Raw genomic sequence first — 17,986 nt, 5'->3', positions numbered from 1 at the left:
TCAAAGCATCACTAAAGGGATAACTAACCCAAACCTAACTACAAGATTTATCAAAAAGGAAAGTTTTAAGCCTAATCTTAAAGGGAGAGAGGGTATCTGCCTCTTGAACCCAAAGAGGGGCAAAGGCAACAGGTATAGTATATTGGAGAGGAGGATGTCATCCTGTTCATGCTTTATAAGGCTTACCCCTCATTTCCACCAGGTGTGTGTGCGCCATGGTTTTGTTCCGTGTCAATCCACACTGGAGCGTGTCAGGTGTGGAACGCCCGCAAATGCAGTCCGCCTAGCTGGACATCACAAAGTCACAGGAGAATTGGAGAATCTTGTGATTCTCCACTTAATATAAATGTCTCATCATATACAATGAGATACCTGACCAATTAATGGCGTACTGTTTATGCCTTTAATCAAAAATTACCGGAAGCTTTTACACTTCTCTCTGTCTGATTTCCTGTCTGCCCCTTTCTGAACTGCTGAGTTTGACACATTCTGGATGCAGAAAAAATAGACTTGGCGTGCAGTGAGCTGTGACAAGGCGTTCCTGGGATGCTTCTGATGCGCCACAGAGCTCCCGGTGGGAACCAAACCATTGACTAAAATGGCCGTGAACAAGCTGGAGGCAATGGATGCACCTTCTTCTATCGCCTCTTGGATTACAGACTATCTGACAGTATGGCCACAGTTTGTTTGGCTGGGAAAATGTCTCTGCAGGAGGGTGGTGAGCAGTACGGGGGCCCCACAGGGGACTGTCCTTGCTCCTTTGCTGTTTACTCTACACACTGCTGATTTCAATCACAATACTGCGTCATTCCATATCTACAAGTGCTTTGATGACACAGTAATTGTGGCATGTGTTAGGGATAGACAGGAGACGGGCTATACTCAGTGCTGGCTTTTAGCAACTACTGTGCTGCCAACTGCCTCTGTCTGAATGCATCAAATACCAAATAGATGGTGGTGGACTATCTCAGGTCTAAATCACCCTTCCAGGCTGTCAGTATCAGGTGAGGACACTAAAGTGGTGCAGACCTATCAATACCTGGGCATGCACACAGAGGTGGCCTACTGGGCCCAGGTCGTTTGATGTTTGCAGTGAAATGTTGCATATGTTTTATCAGTCAGTGGTGGCAAGCAGCATTTTCTTTTCTGCTGTATGCTGTGGAGGCAGCATGAAAGTAAAGAAAAAACAAAAACTGGATAAGCTCATCAAAAGGCCGGCTCTATTCTGAGCAACAAAAGCTTGGAGAGGGTGCTGGAGAGGTGAACAGGGGCTAAAGTTCAGGCAATTCTGGACAACAAAAGGCCTCTATTCAACATTTTTGCCAGACAGAGAAGCAACAGAGGAAGGAGACCCAGGTAGCCTGTGTCACAGGTGTGATATAATAGGTATTATCCATAAGTTCGTTTTTTTAGGCATTCTTTCAAGATTCAAAATTTGGATTTCTGTGTTAGCCTAACTTGTTTTTTTTTTTACTGTTTATGCATTAGTAGGAAACAGCCAGTAGAGGCTTCTGCATGCTTTGTATTAGTCTGTGGTGTTACCTGGGGTTTCCAGTAGGGGGAGTCGCACTATTTTCTCCTTACTCATTACAGATGAGTGAACGGGAGAACTGCGGTTCTGTTCCTCATTTATCCACTCTTCCCATTATCACCCTTTTTAAGGTAATTACCTCAAAATACACACTGTAAAACCATTAATACATTTTTGTAGTTTTATATCTTTTATTATAATTCACTGCATGTTTCTGGAAACCGTGAGTTAAGATGTTTCATTGTTAATTCATAGTCAGCTAACCTGATTGGCGTGCAAGCTAGCTGATGGAGACTTCATGGTCCGCTGTAAGACCCGATAGTTGGTTCAGTGGCAATCACGCTATAAAGTTCATGCCAAGTTGTGTACTATGAGAACCTGCCTGCTAAAAAAGAGAGAAATAGATGAGGGTGCATGTACTCATTGTTGAAATGGTTTTGATGTCTACTTAGAGATCAAAAGGGATCATTTAAAGTATGAAGCATTATTATGTTATATGTGTTTGTTGCTTATTGCTGTATATTTGTTCAGTTTTGTGTATTAAGAGAAAACATGACAGACGAGTGAACGGGAGAACTGTGTGTCTGTTCCTCATTTATCCATTCTTCCCATAATAACCCTTTTTAAGGGCACAAGAACTGCAGTTTATCGCTTCTTACCTAAAGTTTGCCTCCCCCCACTCCCCTTTTGCAACAGCTATCTATCTATCTATCTATCTATCTATCTATCTATCTATCTATCTATCTATCTATCTATCTATCTATCTATCTATCTATCTATCTATCTATCTCTCTCTCTCAGATTTGGTTGGAAACATGATGACTTCGTTGTTTCTGTGCAGCAAAGTTAATCTGATTTCCTTCCCTTTTCATCCGCATTCACTTCTCCTTATTGATACTCCTCCACACTTTACAGCCTTATCACCCCTCCCTCCCTCCCTCCCTCCCTTCCAGAAAGCGGTGGGTGGTGAATTAATCCCGTCTTTCGTTCCTTTTAATCAGAGGACCATCAAACCTCACAGCAGCTCGTCATTAAAGGTCAGTCGGCAGGTGAGACGATGTTAGAGCGGCTGATTTACGGACTGATTAATTTCCTTTAGCTGTGACACCTGCTCAGCGAGTTAAACAGATTTTAACAAAGGAAAGAACATCATATGACATCAGTTGTTTAACAAACTCTGATGATTAATATGTGACTCAAAAGGAACGGACGTCCTGTTGAGTTTCACGTCAGTGCAGATCTAAATCTGAATATCCACAGGATCAAATTTTAGTTGCACCACATCTACAAGAAACATATCAGAAAAGATCAGAGGCCAATGTTTGCTACTGTTTAGTTTTTTTTTCATACCAACATACAGCAGATGAAGAGAATTTTTATGTCACCATTCTGCAGCATGTCACGTTTGGGTGAAAGGGAACTTTGATCCTTCTTGATATTTATTCTGCACAAAATGCATCATCTGTACGATGTGACTTCTTCATCTTCAACCCAGTATTTCTAATAAAGTTTCCTCAGCTGCTCTGACCTGCTTATGCAAAGTCATGTGGAGTCTACAGCATAAAGATTTGCAGCTTTCAAAGCCTCAAACTCTCCTAGAAAACATTGATGCTTTAAACGTTTTCAGCTGGTTTAGAACTGAAACTGACGAGGAGATAAACTTTCTGTTCTGTCCTGCTGGACTGCAGAACATTGGAACTCTGCAGTTTTATGGAATAACCTCTAAAATCCTTGGAAGAACAGTTTTATTAATGCTGCCCCTGCAGGATTTCTATCCAGTCCTACGGGATCTGTATCCCAGTTCAGACCTCTGCTGCTACTGTGAGCAAAATGCAGCAGCAGTAATGATAAGCACACAACTACCAGCAGTTATTTAATCCGGATAGTCCGGATTGTGTGAACACAAAGACACAAGTAAAAAACAGTAAGTGTTAAATTATTATATTTATAAGTAAAAACAACCACATAAATTCAGTTTATTTCTTTCATGAGCTCAAATCAACATGACATAAGTTAATATAGCTATTGCTTCCCCTCACGTTTACATATTCCTTCATTCAAACTCAAAGATGGAGCCGTGGTAAGGTGAATGCTGTGGTAAGGTGAGAGAATGCTGTAACGCGAGACTCGGCGAGACTTGGCAGAATCAACATGGCGCGCTACTAAAAAACAAACAAAACGCCACAAGCTAACAGGGAAATATTTAAAAAAAAAAAAAAAATATATATATATATATATATATATACTCCAAACCACACTAACCCGGTCACTCTGGATCACATCGAAGAAGATCTCATCAGCCCGACGGATTTCATCGAAGAAAGCTTCCAGCGGATCGTAATGGGCAAGTCTAACGCTGCAGCGACGGCCTCAAAAACCGGCTGCAGTTCTAAAAGAGTTCGCCCGGCGGAATCCCCCGAAGCGACCAGCCCAGTCTCTCCAACCGGCAGTGATACGACGGATATTCTAATCTCCATCGACGGGAAGCTATCCAGCCTCGATGCCCGGCTCTCCCTGCTGGAAGTTCTTCATCGTGAGTTTCAATCTTTAAGGGAAAGTTTGGAATATAGCCAAAAGCAGGTGGAAGCTCTTGCTACGGAGAACAACACCCTCAGAGACTCGGTGAAAACCCTCACCGAAGGAGTAAGCCAACTATCAGTGGAAAATAAAAAAATGAAAGAGTTAGTCCTAGATCTACAGGGCCGTAGCATGAGAGATAACCTAGTTATTTTAGGGATCCCAGAGCAGGTGGAGGAAGATACAGAGGCAGCTGTTAAAAAATTCATCAGATCCAACCTTAAACTTCCAGAGGAAAAGGTAAAAGCCATCTCTTTTCATCGGGTTCACCGCATAGGGAAAAAACAAACCGGAGGGCAGACCCAGGCCGATAGTAGCTAAATTCGTTCTCCACAAAGACAAAGAGGAGGTGAAGCGTTGCGGTAGACAGCTTCGTGGGACTGACCTTAGTATGAGCGATCAGTTTCCCAGAGAAATCCTGGAGCGTCGCAAGATCTTGTTCCCCATCAGGAGGAAATTCCTGGACGGAGGAGCCCGCGCTGTCATCTCGGTGGACAAGCTTTACGTTAATGGACAGCTACATCGTGACCATAACACCACTCCCTGGCTCTACTGACCTCAGATATGTATCCACACTCTGCACACTTTGCACAGGTGTTGTAAACGCTAATCAGACTCACTGGGCTTAAGTCACAGAGTTTAATGTTTGTTCACAATAGACAATAATACTGCCAGTCTCTAATGTTCACAAAATGGACTTATATTTTATGGGTTCGTTTTCTTTTTTCACCCACTTCCCCCTCTTTTTTGTCGTTTTCTTCCTGCTTTATTCATCTTTTCCTCTCTCTCTGCACTCTTTTTTGTTTTTCTTTTTTTCTAGCTGCCACCTCACGGAACCATATAACACTAATGCTAAGCTGCACAGTACATTTAGTAATACCTGCATATATAACCCAACACTCACATTTATTAATTCAAGTACATTTAATAACATTCAACACAGGCACACAACATTACGCATACATATTCATACACTTACACACACACACACACACACATACACATTTATATTAACAAGAAGCATCCAACACTCACTTTTTCACCACAAGCATGACCATCCTTAGATTTATCACTTGGAATGTGCACGGAGCTGGGACCAGAGAGAAGAGACTAAAAATCTTTAATAGATTAAATGATCTGCAGGCAGACATTGTGTTCTTACAGGAGATTCATATGACAAACACATCAGCTAATGCTCTCTCTACAACCCAGTTTCCTCATGTTTACTCAGCCTGTTTTAACTCCAGACAGAGAGGGGTAGCCATTCTGATAAATAGAAAAGTAACATTCACAGAAATCAGCGTTATCACAGATCCAGAAGGGAGATTCATCATAGTAAAATTATCTATTCAAAATATGAAGTTATGCTTAGCTAACTTATATGGCCCAAATGTTGACGATCCCTCCTTCTTTCACTCTTTCTTCACATCACTTTCTGAACACACAGATAGCACACTGATTGCAGGAGGGGATTTTAACATGGTTCTGGGCTCAGCTGATAGGTCTAGTAACACTGTAAATCATCGAAACTGGCAATCCACAAACACTGTAAAACAATATATGGAAGATTTTGGACTTTGCGATATATGGCGGTCTTATCACCCTAATATCAGAGAGTACACCTTCTTTTCCTCAGTTCACCATTCATACTCTAGGCTAGATTATTTTCTGGTCAGCAGCTCTTTGGTGAGTGAGATTTCAGAGACCCAGATTCACCCCATCACTATCAGCGACCATGCACCAGTTTCCTTTACTTTGAGGAACACGAGAATCACACCACCGACTAAAAGCTGGAGATTTAATACAGCGTTGCTTAAAGATCCCGACTTTATCAGCTACTTCACAAAAGAATGGGCTATATACTTAGAAAACAATGACAAACCAGGAGTCTCAGCATGTGTTCTGTGGGAAGCAGGGAAAGCAGTAATGCGAGGCAAAATCATCTCTTTTGCGTCACATAAAAAAAAGGACGAAAACTCAAAAATATTAGAATTAGAAATAAGAATTAAATCATTAGAGGACGCCTACAGTGCTTCACCAGATGAACCAACGATGAACCAAATAAGGAAGGCTAGACTGGAATTAAATGAAATAATCAACAAGAGAACAGGATTTCTGGTGCAAAGATTACGCTTGGAGACATTTGAACACAGTAATAAATCCGGAAGATTTTTAGCTAACCAGTTAAAAATAAATAAGGAAAAATCTACCATATCGGCTGTTAAAGATTCAATAGGTAATATTACGCATGACCCAGATGCAATAAACAACATCTTTAGAGATTTCTATAAAACTCTGTATACATCACACTTAGATCCATCAGACAATGATATCCATCATTTTCTTAACAACATAGATCTTCCAGGTTTACAGCAGGAACAAGTCACGGCCTTAGATTCCCCCCTCACAGTGGAGGAGCTACATGAAGCCCTTAAACATATGCCCTGTAAAAAAGCCCCAGGTCCGGATGGCTTCCCAGCAGAGTTCTATAAAGAATTCTGGTCAATACTGGCCCCAACATTTTTCAAAATGGTGACACAAATAAAGGAAAATGGTTACTTACCCCCAAACATAAACTCTGCCACCATTACTGTACTATTAAAACCAGGTAAAGACCCCACAATACCATCTAGCTACAGACCCATATCACTGATAAATGCAGACCTTAAAATAATTTGCAAAGCATTAGCTGGAAGGTTAGAGAAAGTAACTCCTCTCATTATACACCCTGATCAAACAGGCTTTATAAAGGGCAGATATTCCACTGTTAACATGCGGAGACTAATTAATATAATAGATTATTCTACCATCAATAACCTGGAAACAATAATAGTTTCTTTAGATGCAGAGAAAGCTTTTGATCGTGTTAACTGGAAATATTTACTAGCTACTCTAAACAGATTCGGCTTTGGCCCATCTTTCATTAACTGGATTAAAATCTTATACAGTTCTCCTAATGCGAGTGTTAGAACAAACGACCAGACCTCTCCAAGTTTTAATCTACAAAGGGGTACCAGATAAGGTTGTCCATTATCTCCCTCACTTTTTGCTATATTTATTGAACCGCTAGCTGCTGCAATTAGACAAAATAAAGCTATTAAAGGCATTCAGTCCAAAAATATATTTCATAAAATAAGTCTTTATGCTGATGACGTTTTACTATTCCTCCAGAACTCACAAACCTCTCTATCTGAAACAATCTCACTAATTAATAAATTCTCATCACTGTCGGACTACTCCGTTAACTGGTCTAAGAGTACAGTTCTACCCATCAACTGTAGCTTTCAAAATCTACCCAGCATCACCTTAAAATCAGGTAACATTAGATACCTGGGTGTAAATATTCCCTCCAGGCTCTCAGAACTAACAAAACTTAATCACACTCACCTTCTTAAGACTATAGAAGATGATCTTGCTCGCTGGAAATCTCTACCCATTTCACTCATGGGGAGAGTCGCCACCATAAAAATGATGGTTCTACCCAAAATAAACTATTTGTTTTCTATGATTCCTATGAAACCCCCCTCTACCTGGTTTAAATCGCTAGAATCACACATCTCCCGATTTCTCTGGAAAAATAAACCACCCCGGATCAGTTTAAAAACTTTACAGAAGCCGAAAGATAGAGGAGGATTAGACTTGCCTAACTTTTAACATTACTTCCTAGCTAATAGATTACAATATGTCCTAAAATGGCTCAAACCTAGTCCACTAGATGACCTGTGGATAGACATAGAACAAACATTTTGTGACAATTTGGAAATTTCTGATCTTCCTTTTTTCAGCTTAAGTATAAAAAAGCAAAAGTGCTTTAAAAGTGTCAACATCAGCACTTCTCTGACAGCCTGGTGGGAATTTCTCAATAAAACCAACTCCTCAATAATACCATGTAAACTCACACCCATCTGGAACAATCCTGATATTCTACTAAACAAAAATATGCTAAATTTTAACCAATGGATTAACCAAGGAATTAAATACTTTGAACATATTATCCATAATAGAAACATGTTATCTTTTAATACACTCTCATCACAATATGGGATTAACAGCAACAGATTCTTAGAATATCAACAGCTCAAAACCGTAATACACACAAAATTCCCCCTTCACCGAACAGATCTGGAACTTCCTCCAATAGTAGCAGATTTTATGGACCTCTGTACCCCCAAATTATTTTCAAAAATATACAGATTAATGTTAAAAATAGATGACTCAAATTCCCTACCTACTTCAAAATGGGAGATAGATTTATCCATCAATCCTAGTCAACCATTTTGGTTACAAATATGTCTTAATGCCTTTAATATGACAGACAGTCCAAATTTACAACTCATACAATACAAAGTCCTCCATAGAACGCATTATACAGGACAAAGGATGTTCAAGATGGGTCTTAATCACTCCGATATCTGCACACAGTGCACAGGTAACACAGCAGATGATTACTTACACGCTTTATGGCTTTGTGCACCTGTCCAGAAGTTCTGGAATAAGGTCTGTGAGGATTTATCAACATGGGTTAGATGTAACATTCCTGCATGTCCAAAACTTTGTTTACTGGGTGACCTAAGTGACATTAATATAGACACTAACAAAGTACATATGGTCCTCACGGCCTTATGTATCGCAAAGAAAACTATTCTAGTGAACTGGAAGTCTAAAAACAATCTAAATATTAACCAGTACAGAAATCTCCTGTTGGATCACATCAGTCTAGAGTCTGTATCGGCATCCATTAAACACCAATCAGTTAACTCTCAGTCTTCCTGGACCCCGCTGATTAGTCATATCACGTAGTGGGAAGGGGTGCTGGGGTCTAGTCGTTCTGTGGGGGTCAGGGGTGGGGCTGGCTGGGGGGCCTTGGGGGTCCATCGGCCCTGGCCGTTTCTCTGGGTCGGTGGTCGGGGGGGCCATTGAGTAGGGGACGGTGTGGCTGACTGGCTCCGGGGCCTTGGGGCCTGGGGGCTGGTGCTCACTGGGGGCGGGCCGGGTGGGCGACTGGGGGTCCGGGGCGGTTGGGGGGCTGGCCTGGGGCTGGGCAGCCGGGTTGCTGGGGTGGGGGCCGGGCGGGGGGCGGGTGCCCCGGGGTCTGGGGGCTGCCTCCCTCCAGCTCGGTGGGCCCTTCCTGGGCCTCGGGGGGGCTTGGTCGCCCTGGGCATGCCATCGGGGTCAGGCTGATCCGATGCCGGGCAGGTACCCTTGGGATTACAATGTTTCTGTTGGGTCTAAGGGAGGGGTAGGGGGAAGGGGGGCGGCGGGAGTCCTGGTGGGCAGTGGGGATGGAGTCTGCTCTCCTTCTCGCTTTCTCCCCTCCCGCCGGGGGCTCCTACGGGGAGGATGGGGGCGCTGTGCCTTGGACCCGACCAGGATGCGTGTGTGCGGCCTGGGGCTCTCTGGTCCCCTGGTGTGGTGGCGTGGGCTGCCGGGGGTGGGTGGGCGTCCGGGGCGCTCTTGCGCTGGGCTCTTGGCGGGGCCGGGCCTTTGCCCCTCTTCCCTCGGGTGGTCTTGGGGGGGCGGGGGCGCCTACAGCAGCCAGCTGGGGAGTTGGCTGCCTGGGACGGGGATCTCTCTCCCAGTTGTGCCCCTCCTCGGGCCCGGCTGGGATGGGGATCTCTCTCCCAGTTGTGCCCCTCCCCGAGCCCCTCTCCTCCCCCGCCACCCCACATCACACACACTACACATAGGGCACTGTGGGGCGGGTGGAGGCGGTGGGTTTGGCTGGGGGGTCCCCATTGCGGGATCCCCCGGTGGACCCCTGTGACTGCCCGCCCCACTAGATTTTAATCACAACCTAGACATTAATATACATTTAGGGCCTCGGGGGGATGGGCACATGGGCTATGGGTGGGCGGAAAGGAGCCACCGAGGTGGCCCTTCCTCCATCCCCTCCCTTTGTGACCTCTCTCCCCCCGATTTTATTTACACGTTAGACACTACCACATTTAACAGTACTGCACTACACACATAACACACACTCACACACACTGAGGGAGTCCTGAGGGGGTCCTGCTGCCTGGCAGCAGTGGGACCCATCACCATCATGGCTCCTTCCAGTTTTTAATTGCATTATAAATAGCCCATACTCATGCACACACAACTCAGGCTGGGGGGCGGGGGGGCCGGGGTCTTCCTACGCCCTCGTGTCCCGGGATGCACTCGGGGCTGCGGGGGGTGGAGGTTCGGTGCCTGCCTGGAGTCCTGTGTGGGGTGCTGCTGGGCGCCATCTGCCCTGGGGGCTGCCCTCGGTGCCGCATCGGGGGGCTGGTGAGACCCCAGGGAGAATGTATGTGGATGTGTGGGTGTGTGTATGTGGAGAGGGTCGGGTCTGGGGCCCACCAGGCCCTAGACTCCCTGGGCTGCCCCTGGGGGCGGGGGGGGGCGAATGGGTAAGGGTTGGGGTAAAGAGGGTTTTTTTTTGGGGGGGGGGGGGGGGGGGCTGCGGACATGTTCTTGTCCCTGGGGTGCCTAGCCTTGGTGTTGGGTTGGCGTGGCCCACGATGGTTTTGCCTGGGGCGGTCGGGCCCCGTCGGGTTCCTGGGTGGGGCTTTGCTGGGGGGAAAGGGTGGCCCTTGGGCCTGTGGGGCGCCTGCCCTCCGTGCGGCCCGCGCCGCAGCGCCCGGCGCCCGCTGGGCCTGCTCGCCATCGCCCTGGGCTGCCCGGTGCCCCTGCCCCGTCGCGCCGGGGGTTCCGGTCTGGGGACCCCTCTGCTCTGGTCCGGGTGGGCCGCTGCTCTGTCTGCTTTGGCTATCCCGGGCTTGGTACTCTGTGGATCTGCTTGGCCTTTGGGGCCTCGGGCTCCCCCCGTCCCCCGCTGATGCTTCGGGGTGCTGCGTGATCGCGGCCCCCTTGCGGGTACACATTTCCTCCCTGTTGCATGGCCACACATGCATATTAACACGTGCATGCTCACAAACGTGCTCGTCTCTCCTTCTTCTCACTAGATGTAGCTGATGTTTGTGTGTTGGTGGCTCATCTGCAGGTACGTTTGATTACTATTGTAATTTTTTATATTATCATCATTCTATCTTTCTTTCTGTATCATGTAGTACTGTGGTAGTTTATGTTGTTGTTTTTTTTTTTGTGATATGTTCTGGGCAGCATAGACAACTGTTATTTCCACATTTTAATCCCGTCCTTTTCTCCTTTCCTCTCTTCCTCTATCTCCCTGTCAGGTTCGGCACTGACATATAAGACTAAAGAAAATAAGATTACAATAAAAATAATAAAAATATCAAGGGCAGCCATGTATATAACATGTCTCCCTTGGTAGAGCAAATCTGTCAAGCAAAATATGGCACACAGACCACCGTTCTGTATGTTAGGATGCTGGACAGGACAGGGTTAAAAAAAAAAAAAAAAAAAAAAAAACAAACTCAAAGATCGATAAGGTGTGAGAGCTTCATTTACTAGAAAATAAAGAAATAAATGAATGAAAAAGCTGAATATGATTAACAAAACCATGAAAAATTGTTTAGAAGTGTGAGAATGCTCACATGCATTATTATGATGTGTTATTTTGCTGATTAGCTTAATCAGTAGATCCCGCTGGTAAATAACTCTTCTGTTGCCATGGATACTCATCATAACAAGTCTTAAAAGAGTCCAAAGTACACAGAGAAATCACTTGAGCAACACAGCCTTGGAAGCAGCGTGAAAATAGGGCAGCCAGGGGTCCGCGACGAGAAGCCAAGGGAAGCCAGGAAGTGCAGGTGAAGCCAGGGAGGCAGGACATGACAAATACCAACTTAATCCAGGGGGTGCCACAGATACCAAAACGTTTGCTTGAAATTTCACAATCCTTAAATGATTTTGCCTTTAATTATTTATCATGAATATGATCATAATAAAACACAGTAGACTACAAAAATTTTGGTGAAGTAAAACGATTTTTATTAACAAACTAATTTTTTTTTGTAAACAATATGAAATAGCATCAATGAAACAAAATAAAACAACTGTTATTCTCTTTTATCACACACAATTGTTTAGGAAACATAAAGTCAACAGTTTAAATTAGCTAAACAAAAGCAAAATCTACTATTGGTTGCCTTTCATTCACATTCTTTGGCTTTTTGCCCCCAAAGTATCGAACGATGCAGATACTAGCATTGGTATCGATACTATCGATCTTTGTATCGATCTGCCTTGCAGCGCATTCTAAATGGAATGAAGGCTGATTCTGTGCTGGGGATAACTGGAGCTGCTGGAGCTCATTGTCCAGAGAAGAATGCTGCTGCTGAACATAATGAATGATTCTTCACATACACCACAGGAAAGAAACAAGAGTGTGTTCAGTGAGAGACTTTTTCAAGTCCAATGCATAACTGAAATTTATGGAGATGATTCTTGCAGTCATCACAAGGTCTCATCTTCTAATTTATTATTATTGTTTTTAATTTAAAAAACAAACAAACTACATCGGGGATTAATAAAGTGTTTTTCATTTTCATTTCATTTAATTTCAGTGAAGCAAACAAGTGGTGTTGTTATGGAGGCAATTTAAGGGTTGGAAATTTTTAAAAACATGGTGGTTTTTTCATAAGAAAACAGCAGGAAACATTTATTTTCTGACCACCTGCTGAGACGGAGGTTCTGTGGAACAAAAGGATGGGAATCTGGCAGGGACAACAGAAACTGCTGCTGTTTTCTGAGCATCCCTTTGTCTTTCCACCTCCATCTTTGTTGACTTAATGATGTGATTATTCTTCCAGCTGAAGCTTCAGCGAGCAGCTGAAGGATGGAGGTGACATGATACGTTATTCTTAATGAGTCCCATCACTCAAACTGGACAACTCGTGTGAAAACCTGCATTATGATCCGCTCATTATTCATTAAAATCAACAATACAGATGAAGAATATGAAACACAGCTACACAACAAACAGCTGCTTAATTTTATTTATATTTATTGATTGTAATAAAAAGTCAGCTCAGGCATTTCATGTTTCCATTTTAAGTCAGTTGTTTCACCGATTTGATATAAAGTCTTTTTAAAGACAAAAATGATCACATTTAACCTGCTCTTATTTGACAGTTTGAACGAATGAATGTTTATTTAGAACATGTTAGCATATTACATGGAATTATTACATATTTCTTGGAAAATTGCTGACAGACACATTCGAAAAGGAGTAGGAAGAAGCATAAGCTTATCAAAAGTCTGCTGTTAAATGAGTTGCCTTCCTGGTTTAACATGCTCAGAGATACAACTTATGATAATAATTGGATAATTTCGTTTCGGCTTTTCCATTCAGGGGTTGCCACAGAGAATCATCTGCTTCCATCTGACCTGGTATAGAAGTTGTTGGATGTATTTGCACGTTCCTTTGGCACATGTTTTATGCCGATGTCCTTCCTGACGCAACCCTCTGCATTTATGTGTGGTTCCTGTGTGGAACAATATTTGTCCCATACTATGAGTTCCTCATATTTCACAGGATTTTAACATGTAAAAAAACAAACTTGTGACCCAATGTGTTTTTGCACATGAGAAGTTCACGTGATTTTTCTGTAAGGGCCATGCACAAAATTACATATTTGAAAGATCAAATTATTGATCATTTGAAACTAATAACTATCTACTGTTTTTTTGTTTTTTTTTTTATAAAAATTTTATTTTCTTACACATATCTTTAAATCAGCTGTTGCTGACATCAATCTGGAAAGTCCATTCTACAGAAAGAAAGATTTTTGATAAGAGGAAAACATTCCAAACAGCTGCCAATATTCTCAAGAGTGGACATTCCTCCAAGTTCAACCTAAGTTCACACGAGAAATCCTCAGAGAAACTAAAAAACCCAAAAACCACATCTCAGACTCTCCAGGCTTCAGTAAGCATGTTAAATGTTAAAGTGATTAAATTAAAAGAAGACTGAACAATTTGGCATATTTGGCTGGATTGTAGAAGAAAGCCTCTTTCTCTAAAGAGCATGGCAGTTTTATAGCAGTTTAAACCTATAGAGCCCAACGTGACATATTTGATACATACCGTTTCTGTGACATTTTGAATCACTTTATGGTTTAAACTTTGCTTAAAATTCTGTTGGACACAATCTGTTACTTGTCTTCTGCCCCCTAATAGATACCAGGAAGCAGAAAACCACACTATAATAATTTTGACACATCACATATTAATTTAGTAATGTTCTGGAGATATCCCAGATGTATGAAGAACTTGACAGAAAAGTTTGTGGGACCAAAATATAGTGGCTAGTATCCTGTTTTCTGTGATGGGGAGAGTCTTGAAGAGAGGCATTTGCTTCCAGTCTAACCAGTGTCTCATAGAGGCTGAGTTAGGAATCCAGTTAGGGAATGAGAGTCAAAGTCAGTCAGTTTTGCTTCTTCTGAGACTAAATATGAGTCTGGTGTCTGGATGTCGGGAGTCTGGTGTGTGGATGGTAATGTCAGACAGATGTAGGTGGGAGGAAGAGTTGAAAAATGAGGTAGCTGGAGCAAATTCGGTTTAGCTCAGGAAGCAGAAAAGGGCTAGTAGAGACAGATTTTAAAGTTGGCCAACAGGGGAAAAGAATAGCCTGAGTGCAGTATAAGGATGCAAAGGTGAAGATGGCCAGATGTAAGTGGCAGGTGGGTTTTGGTGGCTGCCACTTCTTGTTTTTGTAAGCCTTTGAAGAGCTTGGACACATGGCAGTAAATATTAGATGAACAATGAATGCTAGAGACTGTTTGAATGGTGTGACAACAAAGTTTCAGAATTAAATGGGCATAGGTGAAGAAGTTGCATACTGACTTGGTTTAACAGAGGTAAGGCCAGCTGACAGGTAGAAAGATAAGGTTTTAGTTCCAGCCAGTTAGATAAGCTGGAGAGTGTGTGACTGTTGAGGATGGCTTCTTCCAAACTATTAGAAAGTGCTGACAGCCATTGGTGTAGTTGAAAATCGTGGCTAAAAACGATGGGACTGGAGTCAGATGACTGGTTCTGGAGCCAAAATCCTAAATTTCTGGAAAGGGACATGAGATGTTGAGTTGACAATGGATTTGCAATGTCAGGGATGTGAGTTGCAGACAAACTGTATTTTGGAAGAATTACATCGGCCTTTATTTATGATTTCCCCTGCTGCAATGTTGCCAGAATAAATGAGGATAAAACTCCTGGGCCATGGATGCCCCTAAAGAGTATTGGTCATGGCAATAAGGTACAGCTCAGAAAGAGGGCCCAAATGCAAGCTGGAATGAGAACGCGGGACTCTGAGGACCACCAGGAAGCAACCGTCCACGAAATTCATCCATCCATCTATCCATTTTCTTGCGCTTATCTGGAGTCGGGTCACGGGGGCAGCTGCCTAAGCAGGGAAACCCAGAATTAAGTCTCCCGGGCCACATTCACCATCTCATCCGGGGGGATCCCGAGGCCTTCCCAGGCCAGCCGAGAGATGTAGTCTGTCCAGCATGCCATGGGTCTTCCCCGTGGCCTCCTTCTGGTGGAAGTGCCCGGAACACCTCACCAGGGAGGCGTCCAGGAGGCATCCTAACCAGATGCCCGAGCCACCTCATCTGGCTCCTCTCGATGTGGAGGAGCAGCAGCTCTACTCGGAGCCCCTCCCGGATCACCAAGCTTCTCACCCTTTCTCTAAGGGAGAGCCTGGCCACCCTGCAGAGAAAACTCATTTCGGCCGCTTGTATTCACAATCTTGTTCTTTCGGTCACTACCCACAGCTTGTGGCCATAGGTGAGGGTAGGAACGTAGATCGGCCGGTAAGTCGAGAGCTTTGCCTTTTGGCTCAGCTCCTTCTTCAGCATGAAAGACCGATGCAGTCCGCATCACTGCAGATGCCACACCGATCCGCCTGTCGATCTCCCGCTCCATCCGCTCCAGACCCCGAGATACGTGAACTCCGCCACTTGGGGCAGGACCCTATTGCAGACCCGGAGAGAGTAATCCACCCTTTTCCGGCTGAGGACCATGGTCTCGGACTTGGAGGTTCTGATTCTCATCCCAGCCGCTTCACACTCGGCTGCGAATCGCTCCAGTGAGAGCTGAAGATCACAGCCTGACGAAGCCAACAGAACCACATCATCTGCAAATGGCAGAGACCCAATCCTGAGGCCACCTAACCGGATCCCCTCAACACCTCAGCTTCGCCTAGAAATTCTGTCCATAAAAGTTATGAATAGAATGGGTGACAAAGGGCAGCCTTGGCGGAGTCCAGCCCGCACTGGTAACGATTCTGATTTACTGCCGGCAATGCGGACCAAGCTCTGACACTGGTCGTACAGCTCGTACAAGCAGGTATGGCACTCCATACTCCTGGTGTACCCCCCACAAGAGTCCCCTGGGAACATGGTCGAATGCCTTCTCCAAGTCCAGAATGCACATGTAGACTGGTTGGGCAAATTCCCATGCCCCCTCAAAGACCCTGAAGAGGGTGTAGAGCTGGTCCACTGTTCCACGACCAGTGCGAAAACCACACTGCTCCTCCCCAAGCTGAGGTTCGACTATTCGACGGACCCCCCTCTCCAGCACCCCTGAATAGACCTTACCAGGGAGACTGAGGAGTGTTATCCCCCTGTAGTTGGAGCACACCCTTCGGTCCCCCTTTTTGAAAAGGGGGACCACCACCCCAGTCTGCCATGTCACATCCCCCGGCTTGTGGCCGGGTTCTGTGTTAATTCAAAGCCACCTGTGTGGTTGCAACTCTGCGGTTGGCTGTGGACCTGAGAGGCCTCCCCCGCTCTTCTGATGCCCTGTGTGATTGCAACTCTGCGATTGGCTGTGGACCAGGGAGACTGCCCTGCTCTTCGGACTCCCTGATTGGCCGACTCCCCTCCAGACAAGCCAACCCGTGGATCACCTGCCCTTTATAAGGAAGGAAGCCCCAGCGTTCGAGGCAGCTGGTCATTAGACCCTCAGCTTGCCATCTGGGATTGTTAGTGGAGCGTGGCTTGGTTTGGTTTGATTGGATTGAATTGGATTTGATTGTAAGAGCATTTAGTTTTCCCTAGAGTAAACCTTTGTGTTAAATTAAGTGAAGTTGAGATTGTTCGCTCTCATCGTTTGTGAGTAGCTTTTGGTTTTTGGTACGTTTTATAGCTGTGTTTTGGTTTGTAGTTTGAATAGCTTTCTGATTTATTTTGTGGTATTGATTTTTGGTTTGTTTTCAAAAGAAGCTTTAAGTTTGTTTAGTAACATTTTTGGTTTATATAATGGTAAAGATTGTTAAGATTAATAAGTAAAGAGAACTGTTTATTTTGCAATTGTTAATTATTGTTAATTGTAACCTCAATTGAGGACACCTTTTGTTAATTAGATTTCTTTCTTTTGTGACCGGACAAGATATTCCGAACTGTGGACACCTTTGGTTGTTTTGTTTTGTTTAAATTAGAACCTGGGGTTTATAATAAAACTTTGTATATATATCTTTAAGTTGGTCCGGTGTGTTTTTGTTGCCGACCCCTTTATCCCCTGGATTTCAAGGTGGGGTCGTAACAAAAGTGGGGGCTCGTCCGGGAGCTTTTTTTTGTTGTGAATAGAGGTGAGAGCAAATTTTCTCAATTTTGTGTTATATTAGAAAGATCTGCATTGTGGAAGTTTGTGGACATTTTATATCATGGCTTCATTCGATTTGGAGGAATTCAAGGCGGATCCTACTCTGGATGGAATAGAGCTGTGTAGAAAAGACGATCTGGCTGTAATTGCTGATTGTTATGATATCCCTGTACAAAAACAAATGTTGAAGCGTGATTTGAGGGCTGCAGTGGTGGCTGGTTTGGTTGACAGACGTGTGTTGCGCAATACTGAGGCTGAAACCGCTGTTGTGCCTGTATTGGCTGGTCTGCCCGAGGAGGCGGGACCTAGCAAATCTGAGCATGATCACCAGGCTGGCTCAGCTGGTGCTGAGGACGTGACTCCCGAGAGAGA

The 17,986-nt window shown here is 44.3% G+C and overlaps 1 long non-coding RNA gene across 1 annotated transcript; it reads right to left on the bottom strand.

Annotated features, from left to right (window-relative positions):
* Positions 1–340: 340 nt before the first annotated feature.
* Positions 341–17,388, bottom strand: LOC121636509. Its single transcript, XR_006009737.1, has 3 exons — positions 17,309–17,388; positions 8,453–8,458; positions 341–350 (listed from the first exon to the last, which is right to left on the bottom strand). It is a non-coding gene; the product is annotated as an uncharacterized LOC121636509 (long non-coding RNA).
* Positions 17,389–17,986: the final 598 nt, after the last annotated feature.

This window comes from Melanotaenia boesemani, chromosome 3, assembly GCF_017639745.1.
Source record: "Melanotaenia boesemani isolate fMelBoe1 chromosome 3, fMelBoe1.pri, whole genome shotgun sequence".
Lineage (NCBI taxonomy): Eukaryota > Metazoa > Chordata > Actinopteri > Atheriniformes > Melanotaeniidae > Melanotaenia > Melanotaenia boesemani.
Note: the sequence above shows the minus strand (reverse complement) of the source record. Positions and strands in the feature narration are given on the sequence as shown.